Source organism: Giraffa tippelskirchi, chromosome 8, assembly GCF_054371585.1.
Source record: "Giraffa tippelskirchi isolate mGirTip1 chromosome 8, T2T-mGirTip1v1.2.pri, whole genome shotgun sequence".
Taxonomy (NCBI): Eukaryota; Metazoa; Chordata; class Mammalia; order Artiodactyla; family Giraffidae; genus Giraffa; species Giraffa tippelskirchi.
In genome coordinates this window covers 138,593,755-138,614,306 of record NC_137282.1, presented here as the reverse complement: position 1 = coordinate 138,614,306, position 20,552 = coordinate 138,593,755, and the positions used below count along the sequence as shown (strand labels likewise).

The 20,552-nt window shown below is 37.5% G+C and overlaps 1 long non-coding RNA gene across 1 annotated transcript; it reads right to left on the bottom strand.

Moving 5' to 3' along the window:
- Positions 1 to 5,220: 5,220 nt before the first annotated feature.
- LOC145516617 (uncharacterized) lies at positions 5,221 to 13,728 on the bottom strand. Its single transcript, XR_014061553.1, has 3 exons — positions 13,586 to 13,728; positions 7,750 to 7,873; positions 5,221 to 6,040 (listed from the first exon to the last, which is right to left on the bottom strand). It is a non-coding gene; the product is annotated as an uncharacterized LOC145516617 (long non-coding RNA).
- Positions 13,729 to 20,552: the final 6,824 nt, after the last annotated feature.

Here is a 20,552-nt window from a genome sequence, read left to right as displayed (position 1 = left end):
CATGTATGTGTGTGCACAGGCATGTGTATATGTGTGTTTTAAGTGTATGAATTTTATTTTGACTGCCTTATGTGCCTCTCCACTAATATGCTTTTGGTTAGAAGATCAAGGCACAAACATAATTGTCAGCTTTTGTGTGGTGTCTAATTGATGTGTGATGGCTAATTTTTGTACCTGAAGTTTCTGATGGACTGTAGCCAAAGAATGATGTATAAACTAAAAGAATCTCATTAAACAACTAAGGAAAGACAGTGCCAATATGAGCATCTGTTTTTCATTCTCCATACTAATGCTGTGATAAAGAAAGAAATCCAGCATCTCACTGTATAATATTTCCTTGTGACTTTTTAATAAGCAAGATTTCACTGAAGTTGAATTTTCACTAATTGGCTATGTCATTACCTTATATTTTAACAATTGAATTGTTAGCAGGAAAATAATGTACCTATCATTAAAAAGTACATAAATTTAAAAAAAAAGTTTGGAACAACAGCAAAATATCTGTTAAGTTACCAAACTATAAACACTACGAAGGCTGACAAACACTGAGAGTGGATCCTGGATTTGGGATTGGAATTCAGAGGATGTTAAATCTCTTTCTATGAAGAAACATAAAGATAAAACCAAACATATTTTTTTTCTTTTGAAGCATTTATATTAAAGCTAAAATGACCAAAACATGACCACTCATTTTCTCAAAACCTTTTCTGAAATATTATTATGGACCCAGTCACAAAGCCTCTTTGCCTAACTTTTCTGATAGTGAAAAACTATTTTCTGCCTTCACTTGCAATAATTAAATGAAAACTAAAAGAGCAAGAAAACAACTTTCTCTCATTATCGGCTTGTCAGTTACTAAAATATCTGATGACACTCTGTGCTGACCAGGGCATAGGGAAGCTATACTTTGTACAATTTTAGTAGAACTCTAAACTGATACGATTACTTTGGAAAGGTATCTGTCAAAATTAGCAAAATTTAAATTTTTATAATAGGAGTATATATAACTTTAACCTGGAAGCATTATCACGATATTTCACTAAAATTTTTAAACCCAGGAATGATATAGATTTCATATTATTTAATTTAAAAACTAAAAATCAAAATAACATATAATACAGAAAACCACAAATTAAGAATTTAAAGTTTCTTTTTTTTGTATACTATAGGAATTGAGTCACTTCAAGCTAAAAACCTGGCATCTTAACACCTGATTGGCTAATGTTATTTTGTAAAATTGACTTACAATTTTTGAGTAGGTGAGATTCTTGAACTGCCACCACTTGAAATGAAAACGGTATACCACTTAGTAGGAAATGTAGCACAAGTAACATCTCTATATGTTGTCCCATAATTTATACAACCAAGAATTAATTAGCAGACTAATAAGTCTTCAAGCAAGCAAACATACACACAATAAAAGTAATAGAAGGAACCTCTGCAATGCCATTGGTTATTGAAGAGTGTATAAAATTCAGATCTGAAAGAGAAATGAATGCTCATCAATAAATAATTCATGCTGAAAAAATCTAAATCCAAAAAATAACTTCAATAAAATGTTTGTTTACATCCTTCTAGAAAGTTTATCATAGAAGTGGATTTTTCTAAAGTTTATCATTTTTCCTACACAGTGACTTTCATTATAAAATTTAAATTGACCTTAAAATTTAATTAAGTATAGCAATTTAAACACCTTATGACACATGTACTTTTAATCATATAGACGGAGACATATTTATCTATAGTAAGATTAGAAAGTATATCAATGATTTATTTAAATCCCCCTTGGAAAAAAATATTAACAACAGGAAGATTTCCTTTTGTAAATTAAAAAAAATGAGAAAAAATTCATTAAAAACATCTAGGGTAAGCACAAATTCTTTCTTTTACAGTTCCACAAAATGCTAGCAGAATAGCCATGTACTACAGATGAGGGACATTTACAATCTCCAGCGCAAGATTTCCTCAGGCTTTACAAATCACACAAAGCGCAAAACGGAATTTGTGTCCAGCCTCCCTAATCCCCTCTTTTCTCCATCCCCACAGAACTGAATCTCTTGCCCTGTCTGAGTTTGGGGATGGGTGGATCTGGACAAAGGCAAAGAAGAGGTGACCACAGGCTCTACAAGAGCCCTGCCCCATCTTCCTCTTCCTTGTAGACAAACGATTTCCACTTAACTTCTACACATTGAGCTTAGATAACATTTGCCTTGGGAGGGAAAATGTAAATTGCTCACACTAGGCCATGTCCCTCCAGGAAAGAGAGATGAGGAATTTTGTAGATTTTTTATATTTTCATAAAGTTGCTTAGCAGCCCAATAGGGGAGGAAACCTCTCTAAAATACTTGACTGGATGAATATGAGAACCGAGTAACTTGGAAAATGCATGGGATGACAAAACTGCTCTGATTATGTGTAGTGAATCAGAAGCTTGGAGTATAGGTTTTATCAGGCCAACTAGGAACAGCTTCTATAACCAAGAGCCTCATGATAAGATCCTATTTATAGAGGAGATATATCTAAGGTGTAGGCATCTGGGTGCTGTCTCTACCACTTCAGAAGTGCCATTGTGGATGTATTGGAAGGAGATAACTTCTGCCTGACTTGAGTCTCTTGTTTTCCAAAAGAAAGGCCACTTTTACTTCTTCCCATTTGGAGAACCGGTTGAGAGTAACATGCTCCACCCATGACTAATAGGGAGTGGCTAAGAAAAGAAGCCCTGACTCCTAAGACTAACAGCATCTCAGATGATCACAGTTAGCAATAGAAGCCACATTAGAAAAAAATCTTTATTCAGTTTCACCATTAAAGCATTTACTAATTTTCACTTTCCTAAATCTGTAATATTGATTATAATTAGGAAAAATTACTAGGAAAAATAATAATAGATTTTTCTGTTTTAGAGAGTTAGATTTTTGTCAAATTAATATATTTTTAAGCCAATTATGGAATTATTAGGCTAACATATTCCATTTTCTATTCTTCACAATTGCACTTTTATTACTTAATTTGTGTTGGGTTGAATTTTCTCATATTTTCAAAAATGGTGCTTCCCACTCTTGGTCAATAAAAAAAATTGTGATGAAGAATTCACACCTTAGTCTGTTTTTTAAAAACTTGATATTATTTAATTAAAATGAGTAATATATACGTCATATATGTTTATATATCATCTATTAATATTTATCTATCTCTATGTTTATATATGCCTGTATGTGTGTGTGTGTATAGTCAGTTCTCAATATTTGCAGATTCTTTGCTTCTGAATTATCCAACTAGCTAAAATGTATTTGTTGCCTCGCCTTTTCTGGATGATTTGTGCAAGAAGCAAAATATTTGGATTGCTGGAAGCATGCAGTCCAAACTGAGGTAAAGCAGGGCTATTCTCTGCCTTCCTATTCCAGCTCTCCCACTGTAAACAAGTATCCTTTTGAAGGACTATTTAGTGCCACATTTTTGTACTTTTTGTCAGTGATTTTACTGTTTAAAATGCCACCCAAGTGTAACACTGAAGAGCTCTCTAATATTCCTAGTACAGGAAGGCTGTGATGTGCTTTACTGAGAAAATAAAATCATCCCCCTTACCCATGAAGGATACATTCCAAGACCCCCAGAGAATGCCTGAAACCACAGATAATACCAAATCCCATATATGCTGTGTTTTTCCTATACATAACACCTACGATAAAGTTAAACTTATAAGTTAGACACAGTAAATGATTAATAATAAATATGTAATAAATATAATAATAAATATATAGTAATAAATATATGGGGTTTCCCCAGTGGCTCAGTGGTAAAGAATCTGCCTGTAATGCAGGAGACACAGGTTCAATCCCTGGGTAGGAAAGATCCCCTGGAGGAGGAAATGACAGCTCACTCCAGTATTGTTACCTGAAAAATTCCATGTACAAAGGAGCCTGGAAGGCTGCAGTCCAAAGGAATAAATAAATAGAACAATTATACCAATATACTATAGTAAAAGTTGTGCGAATGATTTTTACTCTTTCTAAATGTCCATCTTGATGGACAAATTTAATTCCTTTTCCTCTTAACTAAGCACTTATCATGCACTGTGGCCACTGTTTTTGCAATTTGAGGTGCCACAACCAAACTAGTGTCAACTTATTTTCCCTTTACAATTTCACAGAGAATTTCTTAGAATGGATCTTAGAAACCTCAGAAAATGTATCTTTTTTCTTTTCTTCTTAAGTCAAAAGCTTTCACCTTTTCAGTTAAAGGAAACATTTTACAGTTTCTCTCTGGCATATCTGAATTGCCAGCATCACTACTTTTGTACTTTGGGGTCATTATGAAGTAAATTAAGTGTTACTTCAATGCAAGCACTGGAATACCTCGACAGGCAGCCTGATAATCAAGAAGGGCTCCTAAGTGACCCACAGGTTGGATAAGCTGGATGGAGGGTTGATTTACATTCCTGGTGGGATGGAGCAGGACAACACAAGATTTTATCAAGCTGTTCAGAATGGCACAGAATTTAAACCTTTTGAGTTGTATATTTCTGGAATTTTCCATTTAATAATTTCAAACCACATTGGACTTTAGGCAGGTACCTAAAGCTGTGAAAAGCAAAAACATGGATGGGGCAGGTGGGCTACTGTATGTATGCTAGGTAAGCTTTGTTCAGGCATAAATTATAGTGCTGTTGTCTGACAAAGACTCTCTCCCTGACTAAAGTTTAATTGGCTTCCTCTGAACCCTCTTTTGGACTAGGCTTTGACCTTGTCCTGTCTTTGGCCTGCCTAGTGCAGTCTCAGCAAAGAATTCACTTTAAGTCAGTTTAGGTAGAATCCTTCCACCTTGATATCTGGCTACACTTGGCATCTAATCAAATTCCTCATCTCCCACTTTTGTGGTGTAAATCATTGCCCTGATGGTAACAAGAATCCTGTTAGTTCAGTAAGTCTCTTCCTACCCTCAATCTCCTCTTAGTAATTTTATTTTTTCTTTCTTTATTTTTTTTGCCATGCTGCATGTGGATTGTAATTGCCCCACTAGGGATGGAACCCACACCTCCTGCATTGGAAGCACATAGTCTTAACCCCTGGACTACCAAGGAAGTCCCTTCTCTTAAGAATTTTCTATCCACTGACCCTCTCACTCTGTTTGTTGTCCATAAATCCCCATGTGTCCATGTTGTATTTGGAGTTGAGCCCTATTTCGTCTCTATCATAGTACCCCGATTGCAATAGTCTTGAATAAAGTCTTCCATAGCATTTTTAATAAGTATTTAAATCTTTTTTTTTTCTTTAACATGGCCATGAATTCAATGTTAGCAAGTCAATAATATATATTAAGTAAGGTGTCTTTAAATAGAAACACACATAAAACAAGACTGTGCATTGATCAGGTGATGAAAATGTTGTCATGTGACCAGAGGCTCACAGGAACCCAATCCTATGTTCTTTCTAGGACCTATGGTCCAGTGTTTTCTAACTTAGTGTTCACAGTGATTTTAGAGAATATTAACTCTTATGAAAAACAATAATTGACTGTATATATTTTTATATACATGCATGTGCACAATGAGATCAAAATAAATATTTTGCTTTTTATGGGGTGCCCATCTTAAAAAAATATTATTTGGAAAAAGCAAGTGATAACTTTGAGAAGCAAAATAGTCTCTTTTTTGATGTCCTACCTCTCTGTTTAGTCATTTGTCTTCCAAAATATTGGGAATATTTTCATTTCTCAACCCAGGTCAAGGAGAAGAGGGAGTGAGAGCAAAAAAGAGAGAGAAAGAGAGATTAGACACTAGAGAGTTGAGAACAGTGTCTCGTGTGCCTGTGACACAGACCATCGCAGTGGTTTGCCTTGCAGAACACAGGGAGAACAGATGACAAATAGAAAGAAAGTAGAATAACCCTCAATAGAAAAAGGAAGCTTGCAGGGAGGGAGGGGACAAGGAGTTAGTTGGATCTCTGATGCAATGAACATCTGCAATGAAGATCTTCCAGTGATACTTAAAGAAGCTGAACTGTTCTTGTGTTTTATATTCTGCTTTGGCAGCAAGTCGGCTCTGCAGGGAGAGAGAGATTGAGAGAGAGAGACAGAGACAGAGAGAGAAATCATTTCTAGATGCTGAATAGAGTAGAGCAGCCCTTAAAATGATGAATAATTGTAATTGGGGAATAGTATTCTTGACAAACAGTGAAAATAAAAGTAAACCACATTTCTACATTCTGATCTCATTTCAGTTTATGTTGCTGCTTAAAGTAAATTAAGTGATTTGTTTTGATAGAGAAAGAAGTTTCAGAAGATATTCATCAAACTCAAAATAAGTAGTAATGACTTGCAATCTTCAATCCTAAAATCTTACAAAATGCAGCTCCATCAAGTGTGTTTAGCATCATACCAACTTGTAATAGTACAACCTGTAAAAATACAATATAAGGATTGGCCCCAAGTTACCAGTCACTGATTAAACATATTTCCCCTTCCTGGTTCTGGGGCTACAACAGACCAAATGTGGTAAACAAACTTTGTTCCACAGCTTTGAAGTCTTCTTGCTAGTTTCCTCCAACTTAGAAAAATTATACTATTTATAAAAGTGCATAAATTGTAATTTAAGTTAAAAAAAGCCTTGAAATTTTTATCAAAAGCATTCAAATTACTCTCTCCCTAGGTCAGCTAATGAGTTGTCAGGAGCTGGCCCCTTACTGTAGTGCACCTCCTGCAGACTAAGACAGTTAACCATGTTTTCATCAAAGGAAATGCTCATTAGTAGAGCTTTCAGAAACTGATTTGATTATAGTTTCACTTGTTAAAGTGAAATATTTTGAGCTCATTAGGATGATTATGATTCAAGGTCATCGTTTGAAGCTAGTCCTGTCAATATAAGATAAATGGGCCCTCATCTTTTCCCTTCTTTACGTCTGTGCTTTTTAAACTCTTCTGTGTAAAAGTTCCATAGCCATAATTAATTTTTAGTTCTTCTGTTACAAAGCTGCTTAAAAAAAAAGAACAAAGATTTTTGGCTACTAAAAGGGCCTTGAAGAACTATTAAGAGGAGGAGGAGGCTATCTTGTTTTAGAAAAATCAGAGAAAAACCTTGAAAAGTTCAGCTTTTGAAATCCAGTTATTTTCTCCTTGACCTTTCCAAAGTTTCTAAAAGGTACTTTGTACATAATTTTGCATGTACTCTTTCATCTCAAAAGTATAAAACTAAGCTGAAAACCACCCAAGAACTACCAGTGGTTTAATTAAACATCTCCTCTTTCATGACATAAGATGAAGTTAACACCTTTTAAAGTTCTTTCCTTTCTTTTTCTAAATCCAGCACTTAAATCTCTGAGTGTTAAAGAGCTACTTAGACATTAAAAGGAGTGGTGTTAACTTCTATCAGCAAGGAAGTCTAACATGAGTTTGCCCCTTTAACTTCCTTGGTCAAATATTACCTTTTCCTTTAACATTAAGGAAGGGTTACAATAAAAGTACTTTGAGTGTTCTTTTTTTTTTAAACCTCCTGTACATTATATTTTGGTAAAACATTTGATCTTTAATATGATTGAATCTCCAAAACCTTTCCCTTTAATGCAAATCTACACTGAACTTAGGCAGTGGGTGATAGTTAAAAGTTTACAATAGGCTACTAACCTCTTAATTGATTACATTACTTAGAAATGAAGTATTTTCTGCTATATCAGTAAACAAGGATGTCACAGTCATTAGCGGCCCCCCAAATGTGAATTCCTGAGCCCTAAGAGTACTCAGGAAGGGGAAGAATACCTGTGACCTGGCATCCACCAGGCTGCAGCCACTCCCTACGGTGAGTCCAGGGGGGCACTCAGGATGTGAAAAATACACGATACTGGCCCCAGGATAGCTGAGATGCATACAAACTTGCGTCTTCCTGTATATAGAAAAGCATTAGATTCCTTAACTTGGAATATCTGGTTTTCTTTAGTTAACAATAATCTTTTGATGTTCAGACTATCTTCCCTTTGTTGCAAAACTTCTACATAACCTGGCTCCTCTCCTCACCTCCTCAGAGCAGTTCTCTCAGGGTTACTTGGGATGCTATGTCCTGGGCTTGAAGTCCTAAAATTTCCCACTGAATAAAGCACAGCTCAAAACTTTTAGGTTGTGACTATATTTTAAGTTGACATTAGATTTTTTTCTCCTTCTGTGGAAAACAGATGACTAAAACTTATCTCTGCTTTTTTCCAAAATAATTCTTTAAAGGACTTATTCTAAATACATGAGTTTAACTTTTAAGATCTTGTTTATTAATTGAAAAAGCTAGTGCCCAAACATGCAATTCTGTGACACTGGATCAAACGTTAGTCAATAGAAAATTATTTGAGGACAGATATGAGCATTGTTCCTTGAAGCAATTAATTTTTCATTCTCACATGTACTTAAGGGCTTATTTGACCATGGAGCTTGGAATATAATTATGAAACATTGGTATGCTTGCATAAACATCCTTTATATACTAAATTAATCTAGATTTATTTTTAAACAAAGAAAAATGAAACTGAAGTACATGATGCATAGACTGTGGTAGAGGAAGGGTATCTACTTCAGTGGTATGATGGTGCCAGAATGTACATGTTGCTGGATATGCAGAAGACAGTATGAATTTATTGAACTCCCTTAAAATGTAGTGGGAAATGATGTATAAGAACTGAGGAGTCCAGAGACATTTACAGTTAAGGAGAATGCTTAATTCAAATTACTTCCCAAAATTGCTTTTGAAGACTATACTCTTGTCTCTACCTTTTCTTCTCACCCCACTTCAATAGTTACATTGGATTATTTCTTAATGAGCCCTTATCACAATGTGTAATCATTTTATCTGTCTCTCATGGGTCTCTCTCAAATAGGATTTCAACTCCCTGAGGACAAGAAAATGTCTTTTGGTCACTGTTGAATCCCCATTGCTCAGTACCATGTCTATTCAAAGTAGGCGTGCAAATGCATTTGTTAAAGGAATAAAGAAAACCACAGGTCAATTATATATTGATATATATTCATTCTTTGCATCTTGGGTATTCTCTGCATCTGGCACTAAAATGAATCTCCTTGAGCTGATGTATTCAGTTCACTTCTGATTTAAATATTCCAGACAAGGCATGGTGAAAGCTTGTCCCAAGGTACAAATTAGTAAGACTGCAAATGAGGAGGATCTGCAAGGGTTAATTAGGAAGGAACATCAACAAATCTTGAGAAATATTGACTGAAGTTTGAGGAAAAGAGAAAAGGATGAACCTCAGTTTTCTACATTGGACTGCTGAATGGAAAGTAATATGCTGACAAATATCATAAAGGAAAAGCCAAAAGTTCATTGGTAGAGGTGGGTGATCTCATAAGAGAATATGTTCTGTTTTAGACATACAGGATTGAGCTGAAGTGTTTCTGGAATTCCAAAGAGAGATTTTATTTTGTAATACAGTGCTATAACTCTCATATGCACCTTCAAAAGTCCAGTATTTAAAGCAAAATATAGAATATTTACTACTGGAAAGATATGGTGAAGGGGAAATGAAATAAAAGGAGGAAGAAAGAAGGAAAAATACAGAAAAATAACTCATACTTATTACTTAGGATAAGGATACTTCTGGGCACCATTTTGAAGTAGCTGAAATTGTCTTTGAAACTGTCCCACCTCATTTTCTACATTTTAATTTTATGTACCCTCTATCTAGGACAACTGGTTTCTTCATGCTACGATAATTCTGCCTCCTTCTCACCTGGGTATTTTATCAAAATTTCATGGCTCCCAGGCATTCTCTGATTCATCCCTTATGCAACTAAACTTCTTATTATCTGACTTCTCTCAGTTAGTTCATAGTGTAGCGTCCTGTTCGGTATCACATCCTAATAGGTACATTACCATTTTCTATAGATAAAAAATCTAAAAATAATAATAAAAGCCCCCAACACATGTCAAATTGAGTGATGTCACCAGGAAAAGTACCTGGGCTGTCTCCCAAGAAACTTCCTTCACTGAACAGCTAACTTCGTGAATTTGCCACAGTCCAAAGCCAGCTTTGCATCTCAATGGGTATATATCTTATATATAGACTTACATTTTGTAAAATATTTAACATGGGAAATTAAGTGGTGCTAATGACAAAGAACCTGCTTGCCAATGCAGAAGACATAAGAGACATGAACTTGGTTTCTGGGTTTGGAAGATCCCCCAAAGGAGGGCATGGCAACCCATTCCAGTATTATTGCCCAGAGAATCCCATGGATAGAGAAGCCTGGTGGGTTACAGTCCATAGGGTTGCAATAACAACATACAGAAGGGACACTGGAGAAAGGATAGCTTCCTACAATATAAACATGTGGGTTGGTTTCTTTCTATTACACCCTGAGATTAGGTAAAAAGAGCCCTTCCTCCCTCCTTTTGCCCAACCTAGAGAACTAGGAGACAGACTAATGGGCATTGGATGAGTGATGACTCATGTTGGAAGTTAAACAAAAGAGAAAGTGTTGTAGCCACGTGTTCGGGAAACAAACTCACTCAGAAGGGCAATGCAGATAGTGCAGTGCAGTTTATTACACTGGCGGGCCCAAGGCAGAGTCTCCTCTTAGCCAAGGACCCTGACCAGTTTTTGTGAAAACCTTATATACCCTAAGTGTACATGCCCAAACCCACCTCCCCAAATTCCCTGAAACTAGTCTGAACAAAGGAAAAGAAAGATACAATCAAAGTTAACCCGTGATTCATATGCCTTAAACCTAAGTAGTTAACAGTGGACAATAGTTAACAGTGGACAATTATCAATAGGCCTGTGGTAATACCCCATAAGCAAGAATTTATGATTCTATTCAGTTACACAGATAATTAGGGTATTCTTTTAGGTGACAGAGAGTCTAGGTCGAGCCCTGGGGCTCTTCCATCCTGGGGGTCTGGTTTTCCAGTTGGTATGTCGTTTCCATAGATACTGGGCATATAGCTCAAAGTCCACAGTCCGGCCCAAGATGGAGTCCTGTTTTCAAGATGGAGCTTGTTCTGTCTGTTTCCTGCTTCAAAAGCAGGACCAAGGGCAAGAGAAAAAAAAAAAAGAGTTAAGGGATTTGCAGGATGGAGACAAAGAGAGGGACCGCTATAAGAAACATTTTAGGTTTTGGTAGACTCTGGGTTGACAAGTGGTCTTCCTGCCTCATGCCCCAGACATGTTTCTGCTCACAGAAAGATAAGCCCTGGTAGAAAGACCCCAATCAGGTCAAGATGGACAGTGAATTCCTGACTTTCTCTGGGCATTCTAACAAGGGTTAGGTCTCTGCAGCTGGAGTGCAGACAGCAGTGTATTGATCTTGAAATCATCACAAGAGGCATTGTTACCTTGTGCCTCTGCTCACTGCACAACACACCAATTAACCAAGAGACAAAGTGTTAAGGCAAGAAATAAGACTTCATTTGGAAAGATTGCTGACAAGAGAAGATGGAAGACTATTAATAATATCTCAAAATAACCATCTTGTAGGGGTCTGGATGCCAAGTTCATTTATAGAGCAGAGATGGGGGGAGGTGAGGAAATAAAGTAAAAAGGCTATCAATCTTGGAAATATCTCCTAGAATGGCAAGCCTCAGGGAGGGAATGTGTTAATTTTTTCATTCCTGTAGCCACTCACAGGTGGACAGGGTCCTGAACAAAGGCACTTTGGTTTAATATTTAGATAGAAGGGCAGGGTTCCCTGAGGCAGGCCATTTTGCGCAAACAGTATCTTTTTAGTGAACAATAGCAACAGTGAGCAAAGGTTAAGTAAAAGATACAGACCTGACAGAGTCGATGCTTCCTTGTAACAGCAGAAGACAGGTCTGTTTAGTATAAGCGTGTTCTTGGTGACCCACTCAAACTTCTTACTTGTGTTAAAGTGCAATTGATTATTGATACCTGTAAGCTGCGGAGCAGTATTGTTCCTAATGTTTCCTATACCTTTTTCAGTGTTTGCTCCGTTAGCAACAAGCTGGAATATGATGACTCATCTTTAGTTGAGTCATGCCAGGAAGGCCCTGAAAACTAATGTTCGCTTAGCATTAAACTTCAGCTATTCTCCTGAATCTAAAGAACACAAGGGGAGATTAAAAGAAAAGTTTCAAACTAAGGGTAATTTATTCTCCCTTGGTGAATAGGATGAGAGCTATAAAAAGGAAACACATATCAAATGAATCATAAGTCCAGCATGGGTTGTGGTGTATGCTATATGAATGATTGTGTTGGAGTGCAGTACAAGCTAGATAGGCTCCAGGTATCAGCCAGTCTCCTATTTGCATTTCCTGAGGCAAGAAATAGGTGGACTCCAGTTGAGGAATTTACAACCAGCACCCGTATTTGCCCTTGGAAGTGACAACAGAAACAGGGTAAATAGCCAGTCTTTGTCTCTTGGTAACACCTCAAGGGAATAATTATGGCAAGCATGAACAGAAGCAAAGACCCTTCTGAGTAAAAGACAAGGGAGATACACTACACATGTGCAAAAAGGCTCTTTGGAGTCGAAAGTCAGAGGAAAATTTCAAGTCATAATGAGTCTTGCTCCTCCCAGAAGCCTTCACTTCAAGATCAATCTTGGCTGAAGGGTGCGTGCGCACACCCTAGGGGAGGATCCCGGGGTAGGTCAGGTGTGGAAAAAGCTAGATAACTGGCCTGAAGAAAGACCAAGACCCAGAAGAATTGACCTATATAAATGATGTAACCGCTTCTTTACTGTGCTCCTCCTCACTAGGGGGGATGCCCACACTGTTTTTCTCTGGGTAGCATCTCTGCCTTGCTTCCATCTCAACTAAGCAAACTTTCTGTATGTGCTCTTAAAGAAGGAATTCATAGGGCTTGGACTCCATCTTAGGCCTGTTCATGCTGATCATGTTTGGTCACCTCTCTAATGGACTCTGAACTCTGTGCTTAGTGCCTGTGGAAATGACATTAGAAGGATAAGACCCCCTCCGGACAGGGGAATCTTGAAGATTGTATCCAGGTTACTCATCACCTAAGAGAAAACATACACTGATCCCCCTACCTCTGGACAGGTCATAAATTTTTTTCTGTAACCTCGGGCTTATTGATTATTGACTGTTTGAACACATAACACATGAATGATGGGGTTATTGTGATTATATTTACCTTTCCTTTGTTTATGTAAGTCACAAGGAAATTGGGTGGTGTGTTCAGACATGTACACATGGGGTATAGAAGATTTTCACAAATGCTGGTTGGGGTCCTTGGCTAAGAGGAGACTCTGCCTTGGGCCCGCCGGTGAAATAAACTGCACTTCACTATCTGCATCGTCCTTCTGAATGAGCTTGTTTCCCGGAACGCGTGGCTATAACACTCTCCCACTTGTTGCAGTGCTCTGTCTCTAATAAGCTTTGTACCTGCATTTATAGTTTCTGCCTCCATGATAAATGCATTTTTTACTGGGGTCAAAGATCCAGGGACAAACAACTTCTAGCCTCTAGCCTTGGCTGGTTTGGTGGCTAGGAAACCTGGTTTTCATCCAGGCTACCTTGGATGAAACTCCTGGGCAGGGAATTAAGATCTCACTTCATGGCACTTGCCAAGATAAGGAGGTCACATTGGGGGCTGTGTTAAAAGATTCATACGGGTTTTACCTGAGTCTTGAAGGCCTGCACATCCTTAAAACATACAAGAAGGGAAACATAAAAGAAGGAAAATTAGAATGTATACTGTGGGGAAATTAACAAGATGGAACCCCACGCTCTCACGCCCTCTTGCCCCATGTTCTGTAAACAATGACTTTGCACAGTTGTGTAGCAGGAGATTGCTTATGGCACTGTGCATGTACATCACAAAGTACTTGCTTGGTCATGGGTTACTGTGTCACTATGAAAGCCCTGGCTACTGCTGCATTTGGGTCACAATGGAGTGACGTCATGATTATGTTATATGAGGTTATGTTATGGCTCTGTTATGGCTTCATTATGGTTAGGTTGTGGCTGCTGCTATGGCTGCTGCATCAGCTGGGAGAGAGGCTGTGTTTTGGCTGCTGTGCCAGCCAGGAGAGAATAAACCTGTCTGTAGGTCCTACTGCTTCTCGCATCTTCTTCCAGCCTCTTAGCTCAAGCCTTGCCTAGCCTGGATTCAGCGATAAGGGTGGACAGTGTAAATAGCAATACAATATGCATCACAAATAGGATCAACCAGACATTTAAAAAGTGTATTCTGAATGGTGTAATTATTACCAGTTCAGTTCAGTACAGTTCAGTTGCTCAGTCATGTCCAACTCTTTGTGACCCCGTGGACTGCAGTATACCAGGCTTCTCTGTCCATCACCAACTACCATAGCTCGCTCAAACTCATGTCAATCAAGTCTGTGATGCCATCCAACCATCTCATCCTCTGTCGTCCCCTTCTCCTCCCACCTTCAATCTTTCCCAGCATCAGGATCTTCTCTAATGAGCCCACTCTTTACATCAGGTGGCCAAAGTATTGGAGCTTCAGTTTCACCATCAAGCCTTCCAATGAATATTCAGGACTGATTTCCTTTAGGATGGACTTCTTGGATCTCCTTAAAGTCCAAGAAACTCTCAAGAGTCTTCTTCAACACCACAGTTCAAAAGCGTCAATTCTTTGGTGCTCAGCTTTCTTTATAGTCCAGCTGGCACATCCATACATGACTACTGGAAAAACCATAGCTTTGAATAGATGGACCTTGTTGGCAAAGTAATGTCTCTGCTTTTTAATATGCTGTCTAGGTTGGTCATAACTTTTCTTCCAAGGAGCAAGTGTCTTTTAATTTCATGGCTGCATTCACCATCTGCAGTGATTTTGGAGCCCAAAAAAATAAAGTCTGTAACTGTTTCCATTGTTTCTCCATCTATTTGCCATGAAGTGATGGGACCAGATGCCATGATCTTTAGTTTTCTGAATGTTGAGTTTAAGCCAACTTTTTCATTCTCCTCTTTCACTTTCATCAAGAGGCTCTTTAGTTCTTCTTCGTTTTCTGCCGTAAGGGTGGTGTCATCTGCATATCTGAGGTTATGGGTATTTCTCCTGGCAATCTTGATTCTAGCTTGTGCTTCATCCAGCCCAGCATTTCTCATGATGTACTCCGCATATAAGTTAAATAAGCAGGGTGACAATATACAGCCTTGACGTACTCCTTTTCCTATTTGGAACCAGTCTGTTGTTCCATGTCCAGTTCTAACTGTTGCTTCTTGACCTGCATACAGATTTCTCAGGGGGCAGGTCAGGTGGTCTGGTATTCCCATCTTTTGAAGAATTTTCCACAGTTTGTTGTGATCCATACAGTCAAAGGTTTTGGAGTAGTCAATAAAGCAGAAGTAGATGTTTTTATGGAACTCTCTTGCTATTCTGATGATCCAGAGAATGTTGGCACTTTGATCCTTGGTTACTCTGCCTGTTCTAAAACCAGCTAGAACATCTGGAAGTTCACGGTTCACGTACTGTTGAAGCCTGGCTTGGAGAATTTTGAGCATTACTTTGCTAGTATGTGAGATGATTGCAATTGTGTGGTTGTTTGAACATTCTTTGGCATCGCCTTTCTTTGGGATTAGAATGAAAATTGACCTTTTCCAATCCTGTGACCACTGCTGAGTTTTCCAAATTTGCTGGCATATTGAGTGCAGCACTTTCCCAGCATCATCTTTTAGGATTTGAAATAGCTCAACTGGAATTCAGTCACCTTCACTAACTTTGTTCATAGTGATGCTTCCTAAGGCCCACTTGACTTCACATTCCAGGATGTCTGGCTCTAGGTGAGTCATCACACCATCATGGTTATCTGAGTGATGAAGATCTTTTTTGTATAGTTCTTCTTTGTAATGTTGCCACCTCTTCTTAATACTTCTGCTTCTGTTAGGTCCATACCATTTCTGTCCTTTATTGTGCCTATCTTTGCATGAAGTGTTCACTTGTTATCTCTAATTTTCTTGAAGAGATCTCTAGTCTTTCCCATTCCATTGTTTTCCTCTATTTCTTTGCACTGATCACTGAGGAAGGCTTTCTTATCTCTCCTTGTTATTCTTTGGATGTCTGCATTCAAATGGGTGTATCTTTTCTCCTTTTCCTTTCACATCTCTTCTTTTCTCAGCTATTTGTAAAGCCTCCTGAGACAACCATTTTTGCATTTTTGCATTTCTTTTTCTTGGAATGGTCTTGATCCCTGCCTCCTGTACAATGTCATGAACCTCCATCCATAGTTCTTCAGGCACTCTGTCTATCAGATCTTATCCCTTGGATCTGTTTGTTACTTCTACTGTATAATTGTAAGGGATTTGATTTAGGTCATACCTGAATGATCTTATGGTTTTCCCTACTTTCTTCAATTTAAGTCTGAATTTGGCAGTAAGGAGTACATAATCTGAGCTGCAGTCAGCTCCCAGTCTTGATTTGCTGACTGTAAAGAGCTTCTCCATCCCTGGCTGCAAAGAATATAGTCTGATTTCGGTATTGACCATCTGGTGATGTCCACATATAGTGTCGTCTCTTGTGTTATTGGAAGAGGGTGTTTACTATGACCAGTGTGTTCTCTTTGCAAAACTGTTAGCTTTTGCCCTGCTTCATTTTGTACTCCACGGCCAAATTTGCCTATTACTCTAGGTATCTCTTGACTTCCTACTTTTGCATTCCAGTCCCCTATAATGAAAAGGACATCTTTTTTTGGGTGTTAGTTCTAAAAGGTCTTGTAAGTCTTCATAGAACCATTCAACTTCAGCTTCTTCAGCATTATTGGTTGGGGCATAGACTTGGATTACTGTGATATTGAATGGTTTGCCTTGGAAACGAACAGAGATTGTTCTGTTGTTTTTCAGATTGCATCCGAGTACTGCATTTTAGATTCTTTTGTTGACTATGATGGCTATTCCATTTCTTCTAAGGGATTCTTGCCCACAATAGTATATATAATGGTCTTCTCAGTTAAATTCTCCCATTCCAGTCCATTTTAGTTTGCTGATTCCTAAAATGTTGATGTTAACTCTTGCCATCTCCTGTTTGACCACTTCCAATTTGCCTTGATTCATGGACCTAACATGAACCTAATCTTCTCAAAGAACCGGCTTTTTTAGCTTTATTAATCTTTGCTATTGTTTCCTTCATTTCTTTTTCATTTATTTCTGCACTGATTTTATGATCTCCTTCCTTCTGCTGACTTTGGGGTTTTTTTGCTCTTCTTTTTCTGGCTGCTTTAGATGCAGAGTTAGGCTATCTATTCAATGCTTTTATTGCTTCTTGAGATATGATTGTATCTCTATAAACCTCCCTCTTAGAACTGCTTTTGCTGATTCCCATAGGTTTTGAGTCGTTGTGTTTTCATTGTCATTTGTTTCTAAGAATTTTTTGATTTCTTTTTTTTATTTCTCTAGTAACCTCTTTGTTATTTAGTAATGTATTGTTTAATTTCCATGAGTTTGTGTTTTTGTTGTTTTTTTTTTTTCCTGTAGTTGATATCTAGTCTCATGGCATTGTAGTCAGAGAAGATACTTGATACAATTTCAATTTTCTTAAATTTCCTGAGGCTTGATTTGTGACCCACGATATGGTGTATCCTGAAGATTGTTCCATATACACTTGAGAAGGAAGTGTATTTTGCATTTGGATGGAAAATCCTGAAGATATCAATTAGGTCCATCTGGTCTAATGTTTCACTTAAGGTTTGTTTCCTTATTGATTCTCTGTTTTGATGATCTGTCCATTGATGACAGTGGGGTGTTAAAGTCCCCTACTATTGTGTTGCTGTCAATTTCTCCTCTTATGCCTGTTAATGTTTGCCTTATGTATTGAGGTGCTCCTATGTTGGGTGCATAGACATTTACAATTGTTATGTCTTCTTCTTGGATTGATCTCTTGATCATTATATAGTGTCCATCTTTGTCTCTTATGATATTCTTTATTTTAAAGTCTATTTTGTCTGAAATAAGGATTGTCACTCCAGCTTTCCTTTGGTTTCCATTCACATGGAATATCTTTTTCCATCCTTTTACTTTCAGTCTGTATGTGTCTCTAGGTCTGAAGTGGGTCTCCTGTCAGCAGCATGTATATGGGTCTGGTTTTTGTATCCATTCAGTGAGTCTGTATCTTTTGGTTGGTGCATTTAATCCATTTACATTTAAGGTAAATATTGATACATATGTTACTATTGGCATTTTCTTGATTGTTTTGGGTTTGTTTTTGTAGGTCTTTCCTTTCTCTTGTGTTTACTGGCTATGTAAGTCCCTTTAGTATTTGTTGTAAGACTGGTTTGGTGGTGTTGAATTCTCTTAATTTCTACTTGGCTGTAAAGCTTTTGATTTCTTCATCAATTTTGAATTAGATCTTAGGTGGGTATAGTAGTCATGGTTGTAGGTTTTTCTCTTTCTATACTTTAAATATATCCTGCCATTCCCTTCTGGGCTCTAGAGTTTCTGCTGAAAGATCAGCTGTTAATTGTATAGGTTTTCTCTTGTATGTTACCTGTTGCTTTTCCTTTGCTGCTTTTAATATTCTTTCTTTGTGCTTTATCTCTGTTAGCTTGATTAATATGTGTCTCAGTGTGTTTCTCCTTGGGTTTAACCTGTAGGGGACTCTTTGAGCTTCTTGGACTTGATTGACTATTTCCTTCCCCATGTTGAAGTTTTCAACTATAATTTCTTCAAAAAATTTTCTCAGTGCCTTTCTTTTTTTCTTCTTCCTCTGGGACCCCTATAATTTGAATATTGGTGTGTTTAACATTGTTCCAAAGGTCTATGATGCTTTCCTCAATTCTTTTTATTCCTTTCCCTTTATTCTGCTCTTCAGCAGTCATTTCCACCATTCTATCCTCCAGCTCACTTATCCATTCCTCTGCCTCAGTTATTCTGCTATTGGTTCCTTCTAGTGTATTTTTAATTTCAGTAATTGTGTTATTCATCTCTGTTTGCTTGTTCTTTTTATCTTCTATGTCCTTGGTGATTGTATTAACTGTGTTAAATGCTTCTTGTATTTTCTCCATTCTATTTTCAAGTCTTTGGAGCATCTTTACTATTGTTATTCTTAATTCTTTTTCAGGGAGATTACTTATTTCCTCCTCATTTATTTGGTCTTGTGAGTTTCTACATTGCTCTTTCATTTATGTTGTATTTCTCTGTCTTTTCATCATCTTTTTTTTTTTTTTTCTAACTTGTTCCACTTGAAGTCTCCTTTTCCCAGGCTTTAGGGTTGTATTACTTCTTCCTTTTGATTTTTGCCCTTGGAGGGAAATGTTGGTTGGATGGTTTGTGTTGATTTCTTGTTGGGGGTGACTTGTGCCTGTGTTCTAGTGGGAGGAGATCAGATTGGTAATTACAGAAATACTGGGGCGTGTACACACACACTTCCACACATACAGTTATAGGCAAAGTATTCTAAAGAAAAGAGTACAGGAGATTGACTTGGTGAGCAAGAGAAACCAGAGGTGATATCAACCAGTTGAAAGCAGAGTTAGCTAATGCTCAATCTGGAAATCTAAGCATGAGCAGGAGGCCAACTGGGGAATATAGCGTAGAGAGCTCAACAATTTGACTTACTTGGTGAAAGAAAAGTGAAGGAAAAAAGGGAGAAAAAAAACAGAGAGCAAAGAAAGAGGAGAAGAGAGAGAAAAGCGAAAAGGAAGGGGTGGAGAAGAGGATTAAAAAAATAGAGAGAGAGAGAGAAAAGAAAAAATAGAAAAGCAAAGATGAATAGACGTGTGTGGAAAAGATTTATCTATATTCAGGAATAGCTACAGCCAGTAAAGAACAGTAAGAAAAGCAGTTGGATATATCCAAAACAAAATTAAAAAAAAACTCGTCAAGAAAAAAGAAAAAAAAAAGTGAGAAAGAGAAAAAAGAAAAGAATAAAAAACCTAAACTGAATTTTTTCCTTGCTTTTTTTTTGACAAGAAACACAAAGAGGAAAACTCCACAGCACCACAAAAGGCTAATATGGAGGTGGAAATATATAGGGGGAATAAACCATGTGATTTACAAGAAAAAAAGGAAAAAAATCTTAAAATGAATATTTTTTTTAACAAGAAAAACCCCATACCACTGCAAAAAGCTAATATAATGGTAGAAATATGTTGAGAAATAAGCAGTGTGATTTATAAGAAGAAAGAATCTTAAAATGACTTTTTTTTAAATTTAATAACAAGAAAAAGAGGAAAACTTCACAGCACCACTAAATGCTAGTGTGAAGGTGGAGATGTGTTGGGGGAATAAACAGTGTGATTTATAAGAGAAAGAAAAAGGAAACAAATTTAAAAAGGGTTTTCAAGGTCGTAGTTCTTGGTTGTGGAGTCTGTCCCTGTGGATGGGGTTGGGTTAATGTCCTGTGATGTTTTCCTTGTTGGCAGCGCTTGTGCCTGTGTTCTGGTTGATGGAGCTGGATCTCCTCTTTCTGAAGGGCAGTGCAGTGTCCAGTAGTAGGTTTTGGAGTGTCTATTACTTTGCCAACAAAGGCCCGTCTAGTCAAGGCTATGGTTTTTCCAGTGGTCGTGTATGGATGTGAGAGTTGGACGATGAAGAAAGCTGAGCACCAAAGAATTGATGCTTTTGAACTGTGGTGTTGGAGAAGACTCTTGAGAGTCCCTTGGACTGCAAGGAGATCCAACCAGTCCATCCT